This window comes from Palaemon carinicauda, chromosome 30, assembly GCF_036898095.1.
Source record: "Palaemon carinicauda isolate YSFRI2023 chromosome 30, ASM3689809v2, whole genome shotgun sequence".
NCBI lineage: Eukaryota > Metazoa > Arthropoda > Malacostraca > Decapoda > Palaemonidae > Palaemon > Palaemon carinicauda.
In genome coordinates this window covers 79,102,759-79,130,258 of record NC_090754.1, presented here as the reverse complement: position 1 = coordinate 79,130,258, position 27,500 = coordinate 79,102,759, and the positions used below count along the sequence as shown (strand labels likewise).

At 40.1% G+C, this 27,500-nt stretch overlaps 2 protein-coding genes across 4 annotated transcripts in view; one reads left to right on the top strand and one right to left on the bottom strand.

Annotated features, from left to right (window-relative positions):
- LOC137623316 (caspase-3-like) overlaps positions 1-17,891 on the bottom strand; it is a 68,546-nt gene extending 50,655 nt beyond the window's left edge. The window contains exon 1 of the mRNA XM_068354115.1: positions 17,710-17,891. The gene's annotated coding sequence lies outside the window, so the exon portion shown is untranslated. The remainder of the gene's footprint in view (positions 1-17,709) is intronic.
- The window catches only part of LOC137623317 (uncharacterized), a 209,531-nt gene that overhangs the window by 95,456 nt on the left and 86,575 nt on the right, over positions 1-27,500 (top strand). The window lies entirely within an intron of this gene.

The window sequence follows — 27,500 nt, the reverse complement described above, 5'->3', positions numbered from 1 at the left end:
TCGGTGAACCATTCTCTCGCGGGCCAGAGGGGAGCAACAAACTCACGATTCAGCTATCATGGTCGAGATAGGTTTATTTCAAGTCTATGAACAGATTCCTAAAATTCGATAGGAATATGTACGGAGAATTGTCATAAACTTTTATTCTCTCTTGATGGCTCACTCGGTAGAGTCACTGTAGGCATAGTTTCAAGCCACACAGGTGGGGGTTCGAATCTCCACCCGGCCAGAAGCTGTTACCATAAAATGAATTCCAAGTGGATATATATTCCCAAAGATAGAATTCGGTATTAAATGCCGTTCGTGGGTGATATTTACATTGATTGAAATCACGTGTGCTTGTGATATATGTTCATTTAAAATAACCACGTGTTACAAACTCACGATTCAGCTATCATGGTCGAGATAGGTTTATTTCAAGTCTATGAACAGATTCCTAAAATTCGATAGGAATATGTACGGAGAATTGTCATAAACTTTTATTCTCTCTTGATAGCTCACTCGGTAGAGTCACTGTAGGCATAGTTTCAAGCCACACAGGTGGGGGTTCGAATCTCCACCCGGCCAGAAGCTGTTACCATAAAATTAATTCCAAGTGGATATATATTCCCAAAGATAGAATTCGGTATTAAATGCCGTTCGTGGGTGATATTTACATTGATTGAAATCACGTGTGCTTGTGATATATGTTCATTTAAAATAACCACGTGTTACAAACTCACGATTCAGCTATCATGGTCGAGATAGGTTTATTTCAAGTCTATGAACAGATTCCTAAAATTCGATAGGAATATGTACGGAGAATTGTCATAAACTTTTATTCTCTCTTGATAGCTCACTCGGTAGAGTCACTGTAGGCATAGTTTCAAGCCACACAGGTGGGGGTTCGAATCTCCACCCGGCCAGAAGCTGTTACCATAAAATGAATTCCAAGTGGATATATATTCCCAAAGATAGAATTCGGTATTAAATGCCGTTCGTGGGTGATATTTACATTGATTGAAATCACGTGTGCTTGTGATATATGTTCATTTAAAAATGTTATTTTCATTAGTAAAATAAATTCTTGAATATACTTACCCGATGATCATGTAGCTGTCAACTCTGTTGCCCGACAGAAATCTACGGTCGGGATACGCCAGCGATCGCTATACAGGTGGGGGTGTACACAACAGCGCCATCTGTGAGTAGGTACTCAAGTACTTCTTGTCAACAAGAACTCAATTTTCTCCTCGGTCCACTGGTTCTCTATGGGGAGGAAGGGCGGGTCCTTAAATTCATGATCATCGGGTAAGTATATTCAAAAATTTATTTTACTAATGAAAATAACATTTTTCAATATTAATCTTACCCGATGATCATGTAGCTGATTCACACCCAGGGTGGTGGGTGGAGACCAGCATACATGTTAACAAAGAAGCTAAGTATCCCGTATCTTATTTTAGCCGTTATTCAAAATAACAAACATAAAATAAATAAGTACCTGGTAAGGAAGTCGACTTGAACCATTACTCTGCCTTTTTAAGTACGTCTTCCTTACTGAGCCTAGCGATCCTCTTAGGATGCTGAGCGACTCCTAGGTGCTGAAGTATGAAAGGCTGCAACCCATACTAAAGGACCTCATTACAACCTCTAATCCAGGCGCTTCTCAAGAAAGAATTTGACCACCCGCCAAATCAACCAGGATGCGGAAGGCTTCTTAGCCTTCCGGACAACCCAGAAATATTTCAAGAGAAAGATTAAAAAGGTTCTGGAATTAGGGAATTGTAGTGGTGGAGCCCCCACCACTACTGCACTCGTTGCTACGAATGGTCCCAGAGTGTAGCAGTTCTCGTAAAGAGACTGGACATTCTTAAGATAAAAGACGCGAACACTGATTAGCTTTTCCAAAAGGTTGCGTCGAAAATATTTTGCAGAGATCTATTTCATTAAAAGGTCACGAAAGTTGTGACAGCTCTAACTTCGTGTGTCCTTACCTTCAGCCAAGCTTGGTCTTCCTCATTCAGAAGGGAAGGAGCTTCTCGTATTAACAGTCTGAAAATAATAGGATAAAGAATTCTCTGACATATGCAAAGATGAATTCTTAACTGAACACCATAAAGCTTCAGACGGGCCCCGTAAAGGTTTTTAAAATAGAACTTAAGAGCTCTTACAGGACATAATACTCTTTCTAGTTCATTTCCAACCATACGATAAGTTTGGAATAACGAACGATATTGGTCAAGGCCGAGAAGGCAGCTCGTGTTTGGCTAGAAAACCAAGATGTAGAACATGTAGCCGTTTCGGATGAAAATCCGATGTTCTTGCTGAAGGCATGAATCTCACTGACTCTTTTAGCTGTGGTTAAGCATATCAGGAAAAGAGTCTTAAAGGTGAGGTCTTTCAGGGAGGCTGATTGAAGTGGTTCGAACCTGTCTAACATAAGGAATCTTAGAACCACGTCTAAATTCCAACCAGGTGTAACCAAACGACGCTCCTTCGTGGTCTCAAAAGACTTAAGGAGGTCCTGTAGATCTTTATTGTTGGAAAGATCTAAGCCTCTGTGACGGAAGACTGATGCCAACATGCTTCTGTAACCCTTGAAAGTGGGAGCTGAAAGGGATCGCTCTTTCCTCAGATATAAGAGGAAGTCAGCTATATGAGTTACAGAGGTACTGGTCGAGGATACGGATACTGACTTGCACCAGTTTAGGAAGATTTCCCACTTCGATTGGTAGACTCCAAGGGTGGATGTTTTCCTTGCTCTAACAATCGCTCTGGTTGCCTCCTTCGAAAAACCTCTAGTTCTCGAGAGTCTTTCGATACTCTGAAGGCAGTGAGACGAAGAGCGTGGAGGCCTTGGAGTACCTTCTTACGCGTGGCAGACGTAGCAGGTCCACCCTTAGGGGAAGAGTTCTGGGAACGTCTACTAGCCATCGAAGTACCTCGGTAAGTTCTTCTCTCGCGGGCCAGAGGGAAGCAACTAGTGTCAACTTTGTCCCATCGTGAGAGGCGAACTTCTGCAGTACCTTGTTGACAATCTAGAACGGAGGGAATGCATATAGATCTAGATGAGACTAATCTAGTAGAAAGGCATCTAAAAGAACCACTGCTGGGTCCGGGATAGGTGAGCAAAGTATTGAGAGCCTCTTGGACATCGAGGTTGCGAAGAGATCTATGGTTGGCTGGCCCCAGGTGACCCAAAGTCTCTTGCATACATCTCAGTGGAGGGTCCAATATGTTGGAATTATTGTCCCTTCCTACTGAGACAAACTGCTAAGACATTCAAGTTGCCTTGGAAGAAATTTGTTACTAGTGAAAAGTCTAGACCTGTTGAACAGGAGAGGAGGTCACTAGCGAACTCGCACCATGTCAGAGAGTAGGTCCCTCCTTGCTAGGAGATGAACATCAAAGCAGGGAGTTGTCCGTGTTGACCTCCATTACTTTGTCTTGAAGGAGAGACCTGAAGCTTTTCCAGGTCAGACGTACTGCCAGAAGCTTCTTGCAGTTAAAATGCATTGTCCTTTGACTCGAGTTCCATAATCCCGAGCATTCCCTACCGCCTAAGGTCGCACCCCAGCCTACGTCCGATGCGTCAGAGAAGAGAACGTGGTTGGGGGTCTGAACAGTCAGGGGAAGACCCTATAAAAGGTTGATAAAGCCCTTTCCTCAGGTTAGACCAGACTTATCTTCCGGAAACCGGGATCGAGACCGCTTCTAGCGTCTCGTCCTTTTCCAGTGAAGAGCTAGATGAAACCGAAGAGGACGGAGGTGAAGTCTTCCAAGTGACACCAATTGAACCACGGATGACAGTGTCCTAACCAGACTCATCCACAGCCTGACAGGGCCGTATTCCTTCTTCAGCATCTTCTGGATGGATAGCAGGGCTGGGGATTGATCTTCTTGTTCAGCCATGTCCTCATCAGAGGGTTCCTCATCCGAAACTGATGAGGAAACGGTAACGGAGTGGGCAACGTCTGACTCGCTGAATCCGGTCGCACTGGTGGATGCGTGACGGAGCCGGACACAAGATCATGGTACTGCTGCACAGTCTGTGAACTGTCAACCATGGGGATGCGAGGAAGTACAGCGACAACCCGAAACTGTCTAGACTGTCTGGGTAGTACAGACAACCCCTTATCGGGTTGCTGAGGTTGCCACACTGCGTCACAACAAGTCACCTCTGCTGGTTGTTGAACGTCTTCCCAGTGAAACACTGAACGTCCACAACCACCTCCGAGAGTAGCTTAACGTCAACGTGCGACTGGCAACCCACACTGGGTCGCACCGGTGGAGGAACCATCTCAACTGGCGGACGTGAGTAGGATACCTCAGCGTCAACAGGGCGTACAACCAACCAGTAGGAAGGTCGTTGGCAAGAAGGTTCTTCTCCGTAAAAAATCCTCTATCAAGGACTAAGCTTGGACTGCATGTCTTGCAACAAAGCCCAAGGTCTATGGGAGCAGGTGTGGCAACAGACGGGGTTAGCGACTGAAGCGGAACCATTTACCCTCCCTGGAAGCATGTTATGCTTAAATTAAAGTCCATAGGAGGCTAAGCAGCTTAAGGCTACTCTCCAAATGACAGAGTCCTCAAGGGAATATCAGAAGGAGGGAGAACAGCACTTTCTCATCTACAGGAACCATATCCGAGAAAAGCTAGGTTCTCTCAGTGAGGGTTTCACTGGTGCAAAAGCAGCAGACCAGAAGGCAACGTTATGAAACTGCTTGACAGTCTGTGAACTGTCAAAAACTGAACAGTCAACCACAACAGGAGCGTGAGGACATACAGCACTGGTGTATAAGTAGCAGACCAGAAGGCAACGTCATGTAACTGTTTGACAGTCTGTGAGATGGCAACAACCAAAGTTGTGTGGGGAAGCCTCAACTCCTGACTGACTAGTTGCTGCAGGCGAGTGGCGGTAACCACAGTGTGTTGCGGAGGCTGACACACCGTGTCAAAACACGGCAGCTTGTGGTAGCTCACGCACAGCAACGGAGTGCTCTGTGTGTGGGAGTCATCATACATCTGGCAGGGTTGACTGTGCATGGGTGGAGGAGCTCTCACAACAAGAGTGTGAGAGCAGGAAGCCATGCCGGGCGCACAACCGTGGGAGGTGTAGGCCCACGGGTGCATCGTCAACCTTCTCCGCAGTCGGAGTGTGGGAGCTGGCAACAACAAAAGCAGAGTGCTGGAGCGTGGGAGGGGCTGCGGTGGGTTGCGGAGCATGCTGTATGGTATGCGGAGCATGCTGTCTGGTATGCGGAGCATGCTGCATGGATGCGGAGAAAGCCGCATAGTGCTGGAACCCGGCAGCTCTACAGCACCTTCCCACTGCTGATGCGGAAGCTCACGCATGTCAACGGATGGAGCAGCAAGAACATGCGTCTGGCAGGGTGGACTGCGCATCGGTGGTGGAGCTCTCACAGGTGGAGTGTGGGAGCAGGCAGCCGCAGTATCTGCTGAGCGCACAACCTCGGCGGGTTGTAGGTTAACAGGTGCAGTGTTAACCTTCTCAGCATGATACTCCTGCATGAAAGCCGCAAGCTGAGACTGCATAGTCTGCAGCATGGACCACTAGGGTCTATGAAAGACAACAACAAACGGAGCTACTGTCCGTTGTGACTGAGGGTCTAAAACAGCTGGTGCGGCAACAGACGGAGTTACTGCCTGTTGCGGTACCACCTTGCCTCTCTTGGGAGGTGTGCAGTCGTCGGATGACTGGAGCGAGTCCGAACTGACCCAGTGGCTACACCTAGGCCGTTGGACTTGCGCGGAAGGGACCGACTTGCACTTAAAAGCTGCAAGATTTGGTCCATGGTTTCTGCGAGAAACCTCTTCCGCAGACGAGGAATAAATGGGCTCTCTCGTCTTTGTGTGGGTGGGGTGATCACGTCGGCAACGTGTGTAGATACACCCGAAACCACGGAGGGAAACGTCTGTTCGTATATCAAGACCTGTGGAACCCATAAGTCCTTCGACATTACTTCTCCCCTGGGCTTGGGAGCTTGTAAGAGGTATCGGACAAGGTGAACAACTGGCACGAACAAACGAACCCTCGAACGCAACACTGTAACACTTTGCGCATATCACTTTATCACTTTTGATTTTCTGTTTGCACTTATTTCACTGAACTCGAAACTTTAAGTGATTTGTACCTGAAACACGCAATCCTATCCTTCATTAAAAGGTAGTAATTGCGAAAACAGTTTTACAATATAACAGAAAAACATAATGAAAGATAAAGAATTCAGTGGCTGGAAAAGAGACTAAACACTAGATCGAATAAACTATATTTAAAATCTCTCACCGCATAAAGCCTGGGAACAAGAATAAAACTCTAGAAACGTTTTACCTTCTTCCCCTATAGCGACTAGGGAGAAGAGTAAAAAAAAAAAAAAAAAAAAAAAAAAAAAACGAGAACAACGTTACCCGCTGAACGAAACGTTTATCCTCCTCTCTCTCCCTCCGTCTCTATCTCTCTCTCTCTCTCTCTCTCTCTCTCTTGACTAGAACCTGAGAGATGAGCCCAATTATATATCGTTAAAACATATTATTTGTTAAAGGAACAAAACTGAAAGGTTTCCCAAATAAAAAGTTCCTTATTAGAATTAAAACCATTTAAGCTAAGAAAGAATGAACGAAACGCTAGAATCGGTTTACTCTTACTGCAACGTGAAACCGTGAAATACTCTCTCTCTATCGTAACGATAGAGCGCATGTTGAACGTTCTGAACGTCAACAACTGCGGAGACTAAACTAAACGTTAGTTCATCTTTGAAAACAGTACGAGACTATCAAAGAAATTCTTTCAAAAACATTAAAATTAAAATAGCATAAATTCTTAACAGGAAATACGATATGACGGGCTCAATGTTAATTAACTTCGGTTCCAAGTAAGGACCGCCAACTATTAGGGAAGGTCGCATATAAACAAACATAAAAATTAATTTTTATAAGTTTATAATAAATGGAAAGTTAATCGAAGAGGCCTATAAATGGCGGAGAGATATAAAATAAATCTATAACTTTGTTAAGCAAAATTACCAAAAACCTAAACACACTTCCGTCTAAGGGAAGGGTCGGTCATTAAAAGTGAAAGAGAGTCTATACTCTCTTCGACACCATAATTAAATCTATCCAAAACGAGTTCAAGTTTTGAAATGAAGATAAAACCCCTGCATAGCGAAAGCTCAAAACTGGAATAGTGTACTTCACCAAAAAGTGGTGAAAACAAATCCAGTTAGGGACGGCGTATTAGTAGGTCTTGCCGGTGGCATGACAAGAGGAAAAATTGAGTTCTTGTTGACAAGAAGTACTTGAGTACCTACTCACAGATGGCGCTGTTGTGTACACCCCCACCTGTATAGCGATCGCTGGCGTATCCCGACCGTAGATTTCTGTCGGGCAACAGAGTTGACAGCTACATGATCATCGGGTAAGATTAATATTGAAAATAACCACGTGTTACAAACTCACGATTCAGCTATCATGGTCGAGATATGTTTATTTCAAGTCTATGAACAGATTCCTAAAATTCGATAGGAATATGTACGGAGAATTGTCATAAACTTTTATTCTCTCTTGATAGCTCACTCGGTAGAGTCACTGTAGGCATAGTTTCAAGCCACACAGGTGGGGGTTCGAATCTCCACCCGGCCAGAAGCTGTTACCATAAAATGAATTCCAAGTGGATATATATTCCCAAAGATAGAATTCGGTATTAAATGCCGTTCGTGGGTGATATTTACATTGATTGAAATCACGTGTGCTTGTGATATATGTTCATTTAAAATAACCACGTGTTACAAACTCACGATTCAGCTATCATGGTCGAGATAGGTTTATTTCAAGTCTATGAACAGATTCCTAAAATTCGATAGGAATATGTACGGAGAATTGTCATAAACTTTCATTCTCTCTTGATAGCTCACTCGGTAGAGTCACTGTAGGCATAGTTTCAAGCCACACAGGTGGGGGTTCGAATCTCCACCCGGCCAGAAGCTGTTACCATAAAATTAATTCCAAGTGGATATATATTCCCAAAGATAGAATTCGGTATTAAATGCCGTTCGTGGGTGATATTTACATTGATTGAAATCACGTGTGCTTGTGATATATGTTCATTTAAAATAACCACGTGTTACAAACTCACGATTCAGCTATCATGGTCGTGATAGGTTTATTTCAAGTCTATGAACAGATTCCTAAAATTCGATAGGAATATGTACGGAGAATTGTCATAAACTTTTATTCACTCTTGATAGCTCACTCGGTAGAGTCACTGTAGGCATAGTTTCAAGCCACACAGGTGGGGGTTCGAATCTCCACCCAGCCAGAAGCTGTTACCATAAAATGAATTCCAAGTGGATATATATTCCCAAAGATAGAATTCGGTATTAAATGCCGTTCGTGGGTGATATTTACATTGATTGAAATCACGTGTGCTTGTGATATATTTTCATTTAAAATAACCACGTGTTACAAACTCACGATTCAGCTATCATGGTCGAGATAGGTTTATTTCAAGTCTATGAACAGATTCCTAAAATTCGATAGGAATATTTACGGAGAATTGTCATAAACTTTTATTCTCTCTTGATAGCTCACTCGGTAGAGTCACTGTAGGCATAGTTTCAAGCCACACAGGTGGGGGTTCGAATCTCCACCCGGCCAGAAGCTGTTACCATAAAATGAATTCCAAGTGGATATATATTCCCAAAGATAGAATTCGGTATTAAATGCCGTTCGTGGGTGATATTTATATACACATACATATATATATATATATATATATATATATATATATATATATATATATATATATATATATATATATATATATATATATATACATTATATACATTAATATATATACATATATACATTTAAAAATATATATATATATATATATATATATATATATACTGTATATATATATATATATATATATATATATATATATATATATATATATATATATATATATATATATATATATATATATATATATATATATATATATATATATATATATATATATATATATATATATATGCAGTATATATATATATATATATATATATATATATATATATATATATATATATATATATATATATATATATATATATATATATATATATATATATATATATATATATATATATATATATATCACAAATTTTAAGTAATTTGTATTTTTCCTAACAATACTTACCGAAGAAACACTTTATAGGAGATTACTGGTAACTCCTCTCCGACGACCAGATTTTTACGTAGTTTCCCCCTACTTCCATGTTCTATACTGTCCTGAATAACGGGAAATAACATGACCTGGGGGCATTGCCCAGGCAGGTCGCCCGTCTTTGAGAAGCTCTCCCCAGTAAGTTTTATGTAATGAACAAAACCACGAGGTCAGCGGGGCACTGCGGGGACGGTTGGGGGGGCCCTAAACCTAAAGTGTTTCTTCGGTAAGTATTGTTAGGAAAAATACAAATTACTTAAAATTTGTGATTTGTTCCGACACAGAGACTTACCTTGAAACACTTTATAGGAGACTTACACCTTAGGAGGGGGGAGTGCCCTTTAGCCCTGACCCCGAAGGACAGTAGGGAAAACTACGTAAAAGACTCATTAAGTGTGATATAACACTTACCCTTCTGCAATATCTTCGTTGTGCTTGATATGGCGAATTTTCGTCTTGTGTAATGAGCGATATTTCTTGATGACGACTGACGGTACGAGAAAGTTAGAAAAGGGGGGAAAATAGAACTCGGCTCCTTGTGTCTAGATACTTTATGTTTCGCGATTGAGCCTGGGGCTTGAGCCGTCAAACCGAATGCAGGGCTGAGATGACCGGCCCGATAGAAAACCCGTCTAGAGACTTTCTCGTACAGTCCTTGAGATAATGTGCGGTGAAGGTCGACTGGTTGGACCAAGTTCCCGCTCGAAGAACCTGCGCTACTGACATGTTCTTTTCGAACGTTAGAGAGGTGCTAATGCCCCGAACATCGTGAGCTTTGGGTTTCCCCGGTGTAGGAAGACCTTGTTTTAAGTAGGCTTGCGTGATCACTTTCCTGAGCCAGAACGAAACCGTATTTTTGGATATGTTTTTCTTTATTTTTCCCCATGAGACGAAGAGATTCTTGATAGACGGGCGGAGGTTTGCCGTTCTCTTAAGGTATTTCCTAATAGTCCTGACCGGGCATAATTTTAGGTCCTCCGGGTTTCCTTTATTCGGGATTGCCGGAATCGAAAAACTCTCAAACCTCGGATCCCACACCGAGGGGTTCTGAGTCTTGGCGACGAAGGATGTGACAAACTTAAAGGTTACTTCCTGCCATCCCCTAGTGTGTTCCACCTCGAATGACAGTCCGTGTAGTTCGCCCACCCTCTTAGCCGAGGCTAATGCTAGCAAGAAGACCGCCTTGAGCGTGAGATTCTTGTCATCAATGTCCTTTAAGGGCTCGAATGGTGGGTTCCTTAACATATCTAGGACTCGCGCTAAGTCCCAACTCGGGATTCTAGGGGCGGAAGGGGGGCATGATTGTTCGAACGCTCTGATAAGCATGGAGATATGCCTGGAGGAGCCGAGATCTATGCCCTTGAGAAGAAAGACTTGACCCAGGGCCGCCCGAACTCCCTTGATCGCTGGAACTGACATGTCTAACTTGTCCCTGAGATAAACCATGAAGTCGGCTATCACGGGCACTGACGCTTCCAAGGGCTCTAACTTCTTGTCCCTGCACCACTTCACGAATACCGCCCACTTAGACTGGTAGACGGCTGTGGATGATTTCCTCAGGTATAGCGACATCCTCCTGGCTGTCTTGCCGGAGTACCCTTGCTTCTTCAGGAGCCGCTGGATAATCTCCAGGCGTGAAGACGAAGGGCTTGCGGGTTTCTGTGAAACCGCTGAAAGTGAGGTTGTTTTAATAGGTCTGACCTGCCGGGTAGAGGCCAAGGAGGTAGGACGGTGAGGTTCCTTAGGTCCGCGAACCATTCTCTCTCCGGCCACCAAGGCGCTACCAAAGTCATCCTTAGGTTGGTTGCTGCCCTTACTCTGTTGAGGACCTGCCTTATCAGGGAGAAGGGGGGGAAGGCGTACACGTCCAGTCCGTCCCACTTGTGCTGAAAGGCGTCTTCCATTGCCGCCTTCGGATCTGGGACGGGAGAACAAAATAAGGGGAGTTGCGCGTTCAACCTTGTTGCAAACAGATCCATTACCGGAGATCCCCACATCTGTATAATGTAGCTTGCCACTTGTGGGTGTAGGGACCATTCTGTTGCTACCACTTGCCCCACTCTGCTGAGGCCGTCTGCTAGGACGTTGTTCTTCCCTGGGATGAACCTTGCCGTCAGGATGACGTCCTTCTGTTCTGCCCATTTTAGGATTTGAAGGGCTAGATCGCACAACTCTTTTGATCTCAGTCCCCCCTCCTTCTTCACGTAAGCCACCACCGTTGCATTGTCTGACATTAGGGCCACCGAATGCCCTCTCATGTCCTCCTCGAAGTGGTTGCAGGCTTCTTGGACCGCTCTCATTTCCAGGATATTTATGTGTAGGGATTTCTCCCCCTCTGACCACGCCCCCTTTGCTGTCTTTTCCCGGAGATGGGCTCCCCACCCGTCCTTCGATGCGTCCGTGAAGAGAAGAACCTCTGGAGGTTGGGAGGACAGTGGCATCCCCCTTAGGGTGTTCGACCGATCCTGCCACCATTCCAAGGCCTTCCTGGACTCCTGAAGGAGAGGGACCACAATGTCCGGGGAACTTTTCTGGTTCCAATGTTCTTTCAGGTTCCATTGAACCACCCTTAAGTTCTGTCTCCCGTGAGGTACCAGCTTCTCTAGGGACACCAGGTGCCCTACCAACCTTTGCCAATCCTGCGCTCTTCTGGGGCGACCCAGAAGGAAGGGCCGGAGCACTCGATCCCGGTTGTCCAGCCTTTCCGTGGTTGGGAATGCCTTGACCTGTAACGAATCCAGGACCATTCCAAGGTACGTCCTCCTGTTGGATGGGGTTAGCTGTGATTTCTCCAAGTTGACCACGATGCCCAGGGTCTTGCACAATTGAAGAAGATCTTCGCCCTGTTGTTTCAAGTCTTCCTTTGAGGATGAAAGGAGTAACCAGTCGTCCAGGTACCTGATGAGTCGAATGCCCCGTTCGTGGGCCCATATGGAGACCGTCGTAAAGACCCTCGTGAATACCTGGGGGGCTGTTGAAAGACCGAAGCATAGGGCCTTGAATTGTAACACCTGGGTACCCCACTTGACCCGGAGAAACTTCCTGCTCGACGGATGAATGGGCACTTGGAAGTAGGCGTCCTTGAGGTCTATAGAAATCATAAAGTCGCCCTCTCTCAAGGACGCCATGACCGTTCTTGGAGTGTCCATTTTGAAGGTCACTTTCCTGAGAAACCTGTTGAGGGCTGACAGGTCTATTACAGGTCTCCACCCTCCTGTCGCTTTTTCCACTAGGAACAGGCGGCTGTAGAACCCCGGACCCGGGAATGTCACTGTTTCTAAAGCTCCGTTCTGCAGCAACGTCTTGACTTCTTCGTCCAACGCTGCCCTCTTCGCCAGGTCCTTGGGCACCAACCAGTCTGCCTGCGTTGCTGGAACTAGGGGGGGTGTCTCTTCCATGAAGGGGATCCTGTAGCCCTCCTTTAGTACTGTAACTGTCCACGGATCTGCTCCGTGGAGCTTCCATGCTTGCCAAGTGAGTCTGAGGCATCCCCCTACCTGAGGCTTGGGCAGGGGAGGGGGGCCTCCCATCTTATCTCCTACGGGAAGAACGGCCTGTTCTCCCCCTCCTGGAGGAATAGAAAGAAGACCTATACGTTGGGGGGTTAGAAGATGAACCTCTTCGGGGGGGAACCACAGAGGAAGACCACTGTCCTGACGAGGGTTCCCTCCTTCCTTGAGTTGGTGTGGTACGCGCGGCCATGGGTGCTTCTGTCACTGGCCTCCTGAAGATGGGGCGGCGTGCCGCCTGTGGCTTCAGGGTAGGTAGCTCCCTCTTTTTGGCCAACTTCTCCACGACCTCTTCCGCCTTCTTCGTCGGAATAAGCTGCTCCCCCCAGACGGAGCAGGTCTTCAAGGCTTTAGCTTCCCTGTCAGGAATCTTAATGGGAAGGTTCTTGACTAGGGCGTCTCTTCTCCGGAGAATCCAGTTTGCGGAGAGAGCCAAAGACTGAAAGGTCAGGAATTTAAGGGCGCAGCTACCTGACCCCAGCAACTCATTCAGAGCCTCCCGTTTTGCAGGTTCCATGGAGTCTGTAGGAATCTGGGTGCCTACTAGGGTGGTGGCCCACCAATCCAGCCAGGAGGCCACATTAACTAAGTCCTTGGACATCTCCTCCATCATTGCCGACTCGGAAGGGGAGAAGAAGGTAGATGCTGCCGATGCCCTCCCGTCGGAGATGCCCTGGCACAGGATGTCTATGGTTTCCTCGGTCTTGCACGCACCGGTCGGCCTATTTTCTAAAGAGTAGTATTTCGTCTGCGACTTCAAACCCTGTAGGAGCTTTGCTGAGCTGTGACCCCTGCAGGAGTCGCTATTGCGGGATATGACCTTATCAATGTGAGTCTTTCCAATCCCCACGTTACTGGCCTCGGGAAGAGAGAGAGAGGACTTTTTCTGGGCGGGGACCGCTATGAACTTGTTCAGGCCTGAAGTCCAGGGTTCTTCCTCTTGAGTGGCGGGTTCTATAAGGTTGTTATAACCCCTAATTAAGGCAAGGACTCTCCTGTACGCTGAGTCCTCCGTCACCGCCGACTCGCCCTCCCCTCCTTCCGACCGACGGGGCGAGTTGTGATCTCGGTCTCTGCCGTGATGGCGGGGCCCACGGTTCCCTTTACCTTCGACGTCCGCCGTCCCTCTCCTCTTCGTGGCCTTTTTCGGTGAAACGGTGTCCTCCGTGAGATAGTTCGATGGAGGTGTCCTTCCCCTTCTGGGGTCTCGATGGGGAGACCTGTCGAGGCTGCCCGGCCTAGACGACGGCCCCCTGCGCTGGGCGGGATAAACGTCTCCAAGACGGGTCTTAGGCCTGCAAGATGTAGCCCTTCGCTCATCTGGTGACTCCGTGACGCGGCACGTGGAGGTCCTTCTAGGGGGACTGTCTCCTGCCCGCTCATGTGTCGAACCAATAGGCTTGGAAAAGACTTTAAAGTTGTTCTCTGGGACAAACACCCACGTCCCTTTCGGAGAGACTGGTCTCCTGCTTTTGGGTGTAGGGGAACGGGGACTCATCCTGTCCCGAGATCCTGTGGGAGACCGCGAAGGGGAGTTCCTCCGCACAGACCGACCTCGTTTCCACGTCCCTACTGGGGGGGTTGTTCTCCTGCTTTTGGGAGGAGGGGAACTGGGACTCACCCTGTCCCGAGATCTTGTGGGAGACCGCAAAGGGGAGTTCCTCCGCACCGACCGATCTCGTTTCCTCCTCTGTCGTCTCCTCCGTTCACTGCTTGACGAATCCGAAGAGTCACGTCCTGACGAGAAAGACTGACCTCCGTATCGTGACCTAGCACGTGACTGCGTTTTCTTGGGGCTACGCCGTACCCCTGACGGAGAAGGAATGGGGAGACTCTCCTGTAGCGAAGTCTTCGGCGGCAACCATCCCGACGGGCCCGCCAAACCGGGGAAGGCCTCGCCAAGGCCTTCTTCCATGTCCAGTGGGGACCTCATCGGAGTCCTCGGCACGTCCCAAGCCAATGGATCTCCTTGCAGGGACTCCTCTCTGCCGACGCCACCACTCGTCGCTGATGACCCTGGAACTTCCACCCAGGAACCTGACGAAGAAAAAGGGACACTATTAGACCACATGGGGTCCCCCGACGAGACGTGGCCCTTATGAGAGAGAGCCACGTCCCCCGGACCCCCACTACACTCACTTACGGTCGCCTGACTTGCCTTGGCCAACAAAGGACCGCCCACAAATTCCCTCTCTTGGGAAAGAGGAGCCAACTGCATGTTCTCCCTGGACTTACCTCGCCCCTTACTTTGGGTAGGGGAAGGCGGATGTACCCTACCTGACCCTTCTCCTGCTGAAGTCGCAGGGGAAGAAACGCTAGTCTTCCTAGGGGACTTCTTCGATGCCTTCTTCTTTTTGGTACGGAATTTTATCCACTGGACCTCGGGCCAATCGGCACATTCGGAACACTTATCCGACGGCGAACAAGCTTTACCCCTACACGAGGTGCACAACGTATGCGGGTCAACCTCGGGCTTAGACAGAAAAGCCCTGCATGATCTACCGGCCCTAGGCCCAGGACAACGGCGAACGTGTTCCATAACGCAACACAAAGGGCCGTAGACACAAGCAAGCCACAAAGGAAAAGCACTAAAACACTAGGAAAGCACAAGGGAGCGAAATCAAAAGCACGTAGTGAAAGCACTAAACACACACTAAGAGATCCCGATCACGTGGGAAGCACGTGGAACCAAACACAAAGGGAATCGCACGGAGTATGAGGAGCTTCGTGAAGCACGTGTGTTCACGAACCGACCAGAAAACTTACTGGGGAGAGCTTCTCAAAGACGGGCGACCTGCCTGGGCAATGCCCCCAGGTCATGTTATTTCCCGTTATTCAGGACAGTATAGAACATGGAAGTAGGGGGAAACTACGTAAAAATCTGGTCGTCGGAGAGGAGTTACCAGTAATCTCCTATAAAGTGTTTCAAGGTAAGTCTCTGTGTCGGAACACACATATTTATATATATATATATATATATATATATATATATATATATATATATATATATATATATATATATATATATATATACCCCTCTGATGGTCCAGCACTTTGCTGCAGTAGAGGGGCTTGAGTGTCTCAATGATGGGCTGGGCAATGGCGGTGGGGTAGTTTATCCACCCTGGCAGGCTCAACCATACCGCTAAGGCCAGTCTGAGAGACCAGACCAAGACTGGACCCCTATAGGCCTTCTCCTTTATTTAAGATAGGCAAAGGCAAGGAGAAGGAAAACTCCAAAATCAAACCAAACAAGACCCCAACGGCGGAGCTTCCCAGCTCCGGCGGAAGAGGGCAATGCCTGTCGGGTAGGCAACAAGGCGGGCCTTGACATAACAAGAACCCGGCAGCCCTATGCAACCAACATCGGAGAAGCCGCCTGTCTCATATGTCTTGAGCCGCGGTGAAAACGGTGTGGGCCAAGTGTGTGTGCGTGGCCGTTGCAAAGCCATGACCACCCAAAACAATATACCCAGCTACTGGCATTCTGTCGTTTCCTCCACCCTTCTTCATCGATAGGAGGCTGATGGATAACGACAGAACCCAATACTCGGACACGAGTGGGCGCCGATGACGATATATATATATATACATATATATATATGTACACATTTATATATATATATATATATATATATATATATATATATATATATATATATTTATATATACATATATATATATATATATATATATATATATATATATATATATATATATATTATATACATTTATATATACATATATATATATATATATATATATTATATACATTTATATATACATATATATATATATATATATATATATATATATATATATTATATACATTTATATATACATATATATATACATATATATATATATATATATATATATATATATATATATATATATATTATATACATTTATATATACATATATATATATATATATATATATATATATATATATATATATATATATATATTATATACATTTATATATACATATATATATATATATATTATATACATTTATATATATATATATATATATATATATATATATATATATATATATATATATATATATATATATATATATATACATTATATACATTAATATATATACATATATACATTTATAAATATATATATATATATATATATATATATATATATATATATATATATATATATATATATATATATATATATATATACCGTATATATATATATATATATATATATATATATATATATATATATATATATATATATATATATATATATACATATATATATATATATATATACATATATATATATATATATATACATATATATATATATATATATATATATATATATATATATATATATATATATATAATCTATGATGCCACAATTCTGCCTCAGTAGGTAACAGGTATTATGGGCGAGGTTAGGTTAGGTAGGATATACTGTATATGACTTACCTCAACCTTTGACTTGCATAGGGCCAGGCATTCTAAATTGAACAAACGTCAAGTGAGGATGTATTCATTTTACGTGATAAATTTTTTTTTCTTTTAATGTGATTTCCTGTAAAGACATCTTTGATATGAAGCATATAACTATATGGTAATTTCTATTTTATAAGTACTCAAAATTCTGTTGTGTCTCCCAAATCTAAAGTAACTAATTACTTAATATAATTTCCCAAATTGTTGTAGTAATTATGGAGGAAATATCACAATAAGAAAATCCCTTTTCCAACACATTCACTAACTATTTGAGGAAAGACAGATCTCCTTGGGCCTCTAACTATAACTAAACTACTGATGCTGCGAGCCTTCGCCGTTCCTAAGACATATTCACTTTCTAGGAATACCCAAAAAATATAAATAAACTATAAAAAAAATGGCTTTCAAGAGATGTTTGATTTTATCCAAACTTCCGGCAGCACTGTATATACTGAATAAAATAATACTACATGTCAATTTGTACATACCTATTCGGTACTAGTAGACGAAAACTACCACAGCGGTACTTCTAATCATATATCACACTAAATAACGTACTAAGTACGTATCATCAACTACAATCCATCAAGAGTGCCACAAATAGTGTTGATGATGTTGTCATTCAAGTCAGCCTCGTAACTCTTCTGCTTGTTTTCCTCCAGATGTTTGAAGAGAGACTCTTCGTAAATGTCCAGACGCTAGGAGTAAACAGTAATGATGACAAACGCACTCACTAGATGGCAGTGTCATGGGGTAATTTCTCTCATCTTTCCTCAAATCTATATCAGTACCTCCGCCAACGAAGTTGGAAGGAGGTTATGTTTTACTTCCCCGCCAACGAACTTGGAGGGAGTTTATGTTTTTTTACTCCCTGTTTGTGTGTGTGTTCGTTTGTGAACAGTTTCCTGACCACAATTTTAATCGCAATGAAACTTGCAGGGATTAACTGTTATATAAGCAGCTGGAAATTCTTAAGTTTTGGAAGGTCAAAGGTCACAGTCAAGCAAAATGTCCAATTATTATTATTATTATTATTATTATTATAAGCTAAGCCATAATCCTTGATGGAAAAGTAAGATGCTATAAGACTATGGGCTCCAACAGGAAAAATAGCCCGGTGAGGAAAGGAAATAAAGAAATAAACTTCAAGAGAAACAATGAACTACAATAAGGAAATAAATAAACTACAAGAGAAATAATAAACTATCAAAATATAATATCTTAAGATTAGTAACAACATTAAATTAGATCTTTCATTATATAAAAAAACAAGAGCAAAAGAAACAAGATAGAATAGTGTGTCTGAGAGTAATCTGGGGTAACGGCTCGGAGTGTTATTGAAAGCGGGAGTGATTTTCTACTTTATTTGTTTATGGAGACGACAGAAAAAATACATTCGAAATTGCATTCAACCTCTGTTTGTGAATAAGAGATCTAGCGTCAGACATAAGATAGGCGCAGTGGTCCCCTTTACCACTAGGCCTAGTTTCTCTTCCTCTTGTTTTGTTAAAGTTTTTATAGTTTGTATAGGAAATATTTATTGTAATATTATTATCCTTAAAATATTTTATTTTTCATTGTTTCGTTTCCTCACTGGGCTATTTTCCATGTTGAGGCCCCTGGACATATAGCATCCTGCTTTTCCAACTAGGGTTGTAGCTTGGCCTTTAATAATAATGAACTAAGGAACCTCCGTAACGAGGCTATATTATTGACAACCAAAAGCCACAGTAGTGTTAAAATATATCATTGTACAATGGTAAAAATATACAAGTATCCGAAAGTCTCTCCTTGTATATTTTTTACCATTGTACAATAATATATTTTAACACTACAGTGGCTTTAGATTGTCAATAATAATAATAATAATAATAATAATAATAATAATAATAATAATAATAATAATAATAATAATAATAGAAAGGGGTCGACTGTCAGTCTGTCATCTAAAGTTTTGACTTAGTCAGGTTTCGAATCCTTGGCCGACCGGAATGCCTTATCAAAACATTAATTTTCCCTTGGGTTTTGATCCCGAGGCAGAACGAACTCCCCATTAAGAAGTATTTGTGACTTATTTGAATAAATGAAAATGACGAGTGTGAAGTGATAAATTATTACACACACATACACACACACATGTATATATATATATATATATATATATATATATATATATATATATATATATATATATATATATATATATATATATATATATATATATGTATATATATATATATATATATATATATATATATATATATATATATATATATATGTGTGTGTGTGTGTGTGTGTGTGGGTGTGGGTGTGTGTGTGTACACACACACCTTAACTTAATATTTGCAGATGATAGTTTTATTTTGTAAAAAAAAGATAATAGATAGAAGATTTGAATAGAGAACGCAGAAATGTAGGACTAAAACTTACTATGAGTATAACTAAGATAATATACAATGAAAATGCAAAGAACAAATAAGGGTTATGGGCGAATCTCTAGAGATTATTAATGAATAAACGTACTTAGAATAAACAGTAAATGTTCCCTAGGACACGAAACGGAAATTAAAAGAAGGATAAGCATAGGACGGAGAGCTTTTGGCAAACAATATGAAATTATGAAAAGTAATATGCTACTTTCTCTAAAAAAAAGTATTAAATAGGATAGTCCTACCAGTATTCACTTATGCATCCGAAATTTGGAGCCTTACTAAATCCTTGGAGTTGGAACATAAGCTGGTTACAATTCAGAGAGCTATGGAAAGAATAATGATGGGAATAACAGAGACAGAAAAAGATACACGAATATGAAAGCAAACTAAAGTAGAGGATATTATAATAACAGGCAAGAAAAAGGCATATGGACAGGACATATAATGATAACGGCAGGTAATATATGGACAAGAAGAATAACAAAATGTGTCCATAGAGATTGCAAACAAAGTAGAGGAAGGAAGAGAAGACGATGAGTTGACGAGATAAGAAGATTTTCGGGAATAGACTGGCATAAAAAGATCATATACGACGTAATATCTTTTCAATTTTCAGCAGATAATTTTGGGATGAGGAAGCTAGACCGACGACATATCAATTTTCAAGGGGAATTCGGAATATGGCTATACACGGAGAGAAGGATTACAATAGATCAAAGATAGTGATAAGGAAAGAGATAGGGAAATGCATTCCTTTTATGGGGTCTTTTGACTGGCCAGACAGTACCACATTGCATCCTTCTCTCTGGTTACGGTCCATTTTCCCTTTTGCCTACATATTCACACACCGAATAGTCTGGCCTATTCTTTACATATTGTCCTCTGTCCTCATACACCTGACAACACTGAGATTACCAAACAATTCTTCTTACTGCACTGTAATTGTTCAGTGGCCACTTTCCTCTTTGTAAGGGTAGAAGAGACTCTTTAGCTGTGGTAAGCAGCTCTTCTAGGAGAAGGACACTCCAAAATCAAACCATTGTTCTCTAATCTTGGGTAGTGCCTTAGCCTCTGTACCATGGTCTTTCACTGTCTTGGGTTAGAGTTCTCTTGCTTGAGGGTACACTCAGGCACACTGTTCTATCTTATTTCTCTTCCACTTGTTTTGTTAAAGTTTTTATGGTTTATAAAGTGATATTTATTTCAATATTGTTGCTCTTCTTAAAAGATTTTATTTTTCCATGTTTCCTTTCCTCACCGGGCTATTTCCCTGTTGGAGCCCTTGGGCTTGTAGCATCGTGCTTTTCCAACTAGGGTTGTAGCTTGGCAAGTAATAATAATAATAATAATAATAATAATATAGACTTGTATGCTTAGAGGTTATGTGTTTCTTCTACCCTTATCTAATGGGCAAATAGACTTTGGACAGTTAATCTAGATTAGTAGATACCCACTCAAGTGCGAGCTTAGGTGTAGGCCTAGTGTTGCCAGATCTGTGAGGATGTGTGAGAAAAATACCCGCCTACTTGGTGTATGAGTAAACAAAGATGAGTCGTATAATCTTTATCTTGGAATTTATGATTCAGAGGCCATAAGACATAGCACTGGGGTCTGGGAGCTCATTCAGCGACCGTGCGGAACTGGGGGTAAACATCGAAGTTGTAGGATGAAGTAAAAGTTAAGAGCAAGACTTAGTAAAACAGATTGAGGTTGTGCTGTAGCCTGTATGAGGCCGTGAAGACCCTTCAATAATGCCAAAAGTATACTTGTATTATTATTATTATTATTATTATTATTGTTTTTTTTTTTATTATTATTATCATTATTTCAAGCTAGGCTATAACACTAGTTGGAAAAGCAACATGCTTAATACCCCAAGGGCTCCAACAAGGAAAGCAGCCCAGTGAGGAAAGGAAACAAGGATATAAATAAACTACAAGTGAAGAATAAACAATCAAAATAAAATATTTCGAGAACAGTAACAACATTAAATTAGATCTTTCATATATAAACTGTAAAAACTTCAAAATAACAAGAGGAAGAGAAATAGGATAGAACTACATGCCCGAGTGTACCCTCAAGCAAGAGAACTTTACCACAAGATAGTGGAAGATCATGGTACATAGGCTATGGCGCTACCAAAGACTAGAGAACAATGGTTTGATTTTGGAGTGCACTTCTCCTAGAAGAGCTGCTTACCATAGTTAAAGTATTTTCTATCCTTACCAAGAGTAAAGTAACTACTGAACAATTACAGTGTAATAATTAACCCCTTAAGCGAAGAATAATTGTCACACACACACACACACACACACACACACAATATATATATATATATATATATATATATATATATATATATATATATACATATATATGTATATATATATACATATATATATATATATATATATATATATATATATATATATATATATATATATATATATATATATATATATATTATATATATATATATATATATGCAGTATATACCTTAAAGTATTTTATATTATTTTCCAAAGAATTAAAACAGCAGCTATACTTCCATTTCCAACAGCGTTACATAGTTTTCTTTAGGTTTATACTCGTCAAAGGAATTAACAGATAAATAATGCTATGAGTTTCTCACAAAAAAAAAAAAAAAAAAAAAAAAAAAAAAAAAAAAAAAAAAAAAAAAAAAAACTATGGAGTCCTTTCAAATGACTTGTATTTCTTTCCTCTCTAATAATAATAATAATAATAATAATAATAATAATAATAATAATAATCCAACTAATTTTCCCTCTATCCCAACTCCCAACTAAATTACCTCTGCATTTCTTCTTACTCTCATAATTACGGCCTAAAGTTGTGCAAATAAGTCTCTTCAACAGCTCAACATATCAAAAGTGAGTATATTATCCAGGCCAATGAGTGTAACTCGACTCTTATAGGACTGGCATAATTAAGAAAGTACTTTAACCAAGGTATTAGAAAAAGGCTGAAGAACAAACCTGACTTCGCACTGACACTACATAAGACGCTAACAGTTGACCTTCGAAATCAAATTAAAGAGAATACTGTATGAGGATGAGAATACAAATCATATATTTGTTGACGCGAAAGTTATTTCACGGATTTCTTTCAGTTCAATGATATTAATACATTTAATGCAGTCTTTATATCCATAAGTACTGCACGGTATATATATATATATATATATATATATATATATATATATATATATATATATATATATATATATATATATATATATATATATATATATATAACACATACACACATACATAGCTTACAGACGAAACAATAGGCGAAGGTTTGAATTCCCAAATGGATATTACCTACAATTGATTCTAACAGAGAAGGTTAGATCTAACTAGCCTCCCTTGATTCCAACCTTCGATTTTTTTTTCTTTTCATGCTGGACCATGGTCATAATCTATAACTTCTACACATTATGGATCGTAATGATGCAAGACTTGATCTCTTGTTAAGGGTAGAAGAGACTCTTTAGCTTTAGTAACAGCTCTTCTAGAAGGACACTCCGAAATACTATTATTGTTCTCTAGTCTTGGGTAGTGCCCTAGCCTCTGTACTATGGTCTTCCACTGTCTTGAGTTAGAGTTCTCTTGCTTGAGGGTGGTACACTCGGATGCACTATTCTATCTACTTTCTCTTCCTCTTTTTTTCAAGTTTTAATAGTTTATGTAGGAAATATTTATTTTAATGTTGTTAATCTTCTTTAGATATTTTCTTTTTCTTACTTTTTTTATCTCCCTAGGCTATTTTCCCTGTTGGAACCCCTGGGCTTATAGTATCCTGCTTTTCCAAATAGAGTTGTAGCTTAGCAAGTAGTAGTAATAATAATAATAATAATAATAATAATAATAATAATAATAATAATAATAAGAGATCCTTGTATTGAGATCGGTAAAATGAGAGAGAGAGAGAGAGAGAGAGAGAGAGAGAGAGAGAGAGAGAGAGAGAGAGAGAGAGAGAGAGAGAGAGAGAGAGAGAGGGTCTCATGTTATCAATCTGGGGAACTGATGAATATTTTGATACATGATTCAACCACACATTCGTATAATCTATACCTTCTTACAACCTAGTAATTACCACTGACATTTGCCTTCTAAATACTCTCCACAGAGCTTTAAAATCACATCCAGTAAAACATGACTCTTGGAATAGTTAAAATTACCCAAGCTCGTACTAGCCCCGTTTGAGGTAAGGTCTACTGTCAAATACACAACGAACCGCTTGGAAAACAACCGAACGTCTCCCGATAAGGCTGTTGTGTAGATCACTTTCGAAGATACATCCTTCTCTTGTTTCTGTTTTGCTTTGATAAGATATTTGATATTGGCAGCCTCGAGGTTCATTTAATTACGTGACCATAAATGTGTTTACACCGATTCTCTTTTGAGGCATAGACGCATACAGTGGTTCTGGGTTTATATCTTGTACACATTTTACACAGCTTCTTTGTATATACATACAAACACACATATTTATATACATACTCTATGCATTATATATAATATATATATATATTATATATATATATATATATATAAACCGAGGGCCTTTGCGTTAATAGGCGTAGGATATATATATATATATATATATATATATATATATTATATATATATATATATATATATATATATATATATATATATAAACCGAGGGCCTTTGCGTTAATAGGCGTAGGATATATATATATATATATATATATATATATATATATATATATATATATATATATATATATATATATATACTGTATATATAGATATATATATATATATATATATATATATATATATATATATATATATATACATATATATATATATATACTGTATATATATATATATATATATATATATATATATATATATATATATATATATATACAGTATATATATATATATATATATATATATATATATATATATATATATATATATATATATATGGGTGTGTGTATGTGTGATAAACAGCTATATCATTTTTCTTTCCACCTCTGAGTTTATAACAGTCCCACAACGTCCAAGACAACGCCAATATAAGGAAAAGTTAAAAGGACAATTATTCCATCAAAAATGATCAAGTACGGTTCAACAATACCGATAAACGTTGACCATATGAATATCTTGCCGTGCTTCGAATTGGTACGGTACAAATGTTCCTACTGACTCAGCAAGCTTCTCTTTCTCTGTTTCTCATTTACGTAAAATGTATAAATAAGCTCTTTGTCCAACCTCACAGAGAAACTTTACTAATCGATCATGCATATGAGAAAGAAGAAGAAGAAGAAGAAGAAGAAGAAGAAGAAGAAGAAGAAGAAGAAGAAGAAGAAGAAGAAGGCTCCTAGCCATAGTCCCAGTGGCGTCACTGCGTTTACCTTGATACATTTCCTGTCAACAACCGAGAGAAATGGCGAACTTGGGTTGCATGAATACTTTTTTTTTTTTTCTTTTTAACGTTTTAACCTATTTAAGAGATTTGTTGAATGTTTTGAAAGCGAGCGAACACCAGTGCGTGTCATCGAATACTTAGAAAATAACTTCCTAAATTTGTGTAAGCTCAATCTTTTATTCAGTCCAACGAATATATATATATATATATTTATATATATATATATATATATATATATAATATATATATATATATATATATATATAATATATATATATATATATATATATATATATATATTATATATATATATATATATATTCTTTGTAACCGCAGTTTTCTCATTCAACAGAATTTGAATGAATGAATAATTCATTCGAAGTCATGCAAAGGTCTTTTTTCACTCAAAACATTTATACTATTGCTCTTAGTATTCTCTATGATTGGTTAATATTATATTGAACGTATAGGGAACTGAACTTATAAGCGTAAAAGGAGCTTTAATATATATATATATATTATATATATATATATATATATATATATATATATATATATATATATATATATATATGATTACGATTAAATATCAAAATTATCTTCGAAAATTCCCATGCTTCAAGATGGCCGATATGGTATATGGCTACGTATAATCAAATCTTCATCGATATAAAACAAAGGTTTGAAAATGATGTCGTCATCAAGTTTCATCTAAAATTCTAAATCATATCTCCGTAAACCAAATATTTTGTCAATACACAGATAAGGCGTTACAGGCCTACAGCTGATAAGATAGCAGATTACTCCAGACTTCAAGCACTTGGCAAATAAACAAAATGAACACGTTGAAAGGTTTAAAGGCCCCTCATGAATGGCAGATACAAGGGACAGTGATATTGCCCTATCAAGCAGTCCCTAGAGACTGACCATATAAACATATGATTAGCACCCAAACCCCCTCTCCACCTAAGCTAAGACTAAGGAGGGCCAGGCAATGGCTGCTGATAACTCGCCGGATAGACCTATAGGCTCCCCCAAACCCCCAATCCTTAGTTCACAAGGATGGTGAGGTTGCAGCGACCAAAGAAACTAACGAGTCTGAGCGGGATTCGAACCCCAGTCTGGCGTTCACCAGTCAAGGACGTTACCCACATCGGCTACCACCACCCTTAGCCTGTGAATATCATTTAATCTTTTAGATTAACTGATGTAATTAAGGATTCGAACTGTCATACATTCTTTACACGAACGGTTGTTGACGACTCTAAGAACTCTTATCCAGGAACCAGAAAAAAAGGGAAGAAAGAGAACAGTTTATGGAGGACCGACCGGGAAGGAGACTGTGGGTCCTGGGGATAGGTGTCAAGGCGCTTCTCTTGGGCCTTGGCCCATCTCATCATCATCGCCATTGTCCGGCCACAGTCCTGTGTAATGTCCAGTATGTGTTATTCTTATTATTATTACTAGCCCAGCTACAACCCTAGTTGGAAAAGCAAGATGCTACAAGCCCAAGGGCTCCAACAGGGAAAAATAGCCCAGTGAGGAAACAAAATAAGGAAATAAATAAATGACGAGAATAAATTAACAAATATATCATTCTTAAAACACTAACAGCGTCAAAACAGATGTGTCCTATATAAACTATTAACAACGTCAAAACAGATATGTCATATATAAACACTAAAAAAGGACTCATGTCAGCTTGGTCAACATAAAAACATTTGCTCCAACTTTGAACTTTTGAAGTTCTACTGATTCAACTACACGATTAGGACGATCATTCCACAACTTGGTAACAGCTGGAATAAACTTTTAGAATAATGTGTAGTATTGAGTCTTATGATGGAGAAGGCCTGGCTATTAGAATTAACTGCCTGCCTAATATTACGAACAGGATAGAATTGTCCAGGGAGATCTGAATGTAAAGGATGGTCAGAGTTATGAAAAATCCTATGCAACATGCATAATGAACTAATTGAACGACCATTATTATTATTATTATTATTATTTATTATTATTATTATTATTATTACTTGCTAAGCTACAACCCTAGTTGTAAAAGCAGGATGCTATAAGCCCCAGGGGCTCCCAACAGGGAAAATAGCCCCAGTGAGTAAAGAAAACAAGGAAAGATAAAATTTCAAGAACAGTAACAACATTGAAATAAATAATTCCTATATAAACTATAGAAACTTCAACAAAATAAGAGGAAGAGAAATAAGTCCAGTAATCATGTGGTAAATCCACACACATTACATATATAGATATAAATAAAAACATTCATAGTTAATTTTAAAACGGCAATAATGGCAGGAAGATTTTTTAAGCAAGTTTACCGAACTAAATCGATCCTTGAGTTAAAAGAATTGAATACACAAATAAAGATATCATGTAGACACAAAACCACTTAGAAGAAATTT